The sequence below is a fragment of the Centroberyx affinis genome, unplaced genomic scaffold (genome assembly GCF_046629955.1).
Source record: "Centroberyx affinis isolate AG114_WGS23_722 - 3 ecotype Tasmania unplaced genomic scaffold, CSIRO-AGI_Caff_v1 ptg005066l_1, whole genome shotgun sequence".
Lineage (NCBI taxonomy): Eukaryota > Metazoa > Chordata > Actinopteri > Beryciformes > Berycidae > Centroberyx > Centroberyx affinis.
In genome coordinates, this window is record NW_027282500.1 from 120,279 (window position 1) to 121,803 (window position 1,525).

General features: G+C 35.9%; 1 non-coding gene across 1 annotated transcript; it reads right to left on the reverse strand.

Moving 5' to 3' along the window:
- Window positions 1-1,191: 1,191 nt before the first annotated feature.
- Window positions 1,192-1,263, reverse strand: trnam-cau (transfer RNA methionine (anticodon CAU)). Its single transcript has one exon. It is a non-coding gene; the product is annotated as a tRNA-Met (tRNA).
- Window positions 1,264-1,525: the final 262 nt, after the last annotated feature.

The following is a 1,525-nucleotide window of genomic DNA, read 5'->3' on the forward strand; positions in this document are numbered from 1 at the left end:
TTTCTTTAAGATAAATTGATACTGGACTCTTTATTTGTGCTGACCTGTCTTGGTGTTCTACATTTAAACTTGAGACTTGACATTAATGACTTGAACTTGACTTGGTAATCTACATTTGGACTTGGGACTTGACTTGATACTTTTGCCTCAAGACTTGAGACTCATTTGGGACTCGAGCAAATTTGACTTGGTCACACCTTCGACGTAATAAGATGTTAACATCATTGTGGTTGACAGAAAAGTGCTGGGTGGAATGGATTTACGATTTCAGTTTCCACGGTTCAGTTTGAGGACGTTTTGTGCTCCTTCCAGGATTTAAAAAATACAAAATAAACAAATATTGAAAAACAAATATTGAAGAATGAACAGAAACATGTGTGACAAAACGTAATCTTAAGTTTGAAAATTAGCATTTGCACTGTATTAGTTGGAGATGTGTCCTGTTCAAATGTTCAGTGAATTTGGAACAACACTGCACTCTGCTGGCCAATTATAGCAGTCTGAAAACATGGCTGAACAGATGTGGTGCCCTCAGCATCCTTGTTCAAAATGTATGCATGGGCAATATTTACATTGTGACAAAAAAAAAAAAAAAATGTTTTCTGAATGTCCCGTTTGTTACTTTTACACATTGGTTGAAATAAATTTAAATATTTTTAAGGATAGTAGATCGGTCGTTGGTTCCCACACAAAAAAACTAGAATATTAGGCTGTACTACAGTACATACAATAGAAGAATTAAGTAAATTGTAGTAGTCTTCAAAATACTACACTAAGGATAGTGCTGCACTATACTATGCTATAATAAATACTGTAGTAACCTACACTGTAATGAATTATTTCTCGAATTACTACCCTTGGATCTACAACACATATTATGCGATAGTAAATAGGCTATGATAGAATAAATTAATTTAGCGTGCAACTTCTACAGTAGAACACAACACACTGCACTACAGGATAACATGGTTTACTACAGCAAATTTTCATTATGATTCCATAAATACACTATGCTGTATACAGCCTACTACAGTAAACAAACGACGAAATAATGGATCCTTAATTTTTTTTGGCAATAGCCTATATTGATGAATTACAGAAAATTATCCTCCCCTCCCGTTTAGCATTGTGGAACATCACGTTTCATAAGAGAGAAATATTTTCCACGATAAACATATTTCAAAAAACACATAGCAGAGGATGGTTTCGATCCATCGACCTCTGGGTTATGGGCCCAGCACGCTTCCGCTGCGCCACTCTGCTGCTGGCATTCCACTGAAGAAAAAAGCCGTTATATAATATCAACAACACATGCTTCACGTTAAGTGGAGAAGGTAAATATCGGTTGAAAACATCCACATTATGGTTACATGTCGTTTTTACGTTCGCTTGAGGTGGAAAATGTTTTCGTCGATTAAGAAACTACGCGATAAATAGCGATGGAAACGTAACGTTACGTCGAATACGTTAAATAATGTCTGACACGAACGAGTCGACGAACGACACTCCGCAATTCATTTCAAAT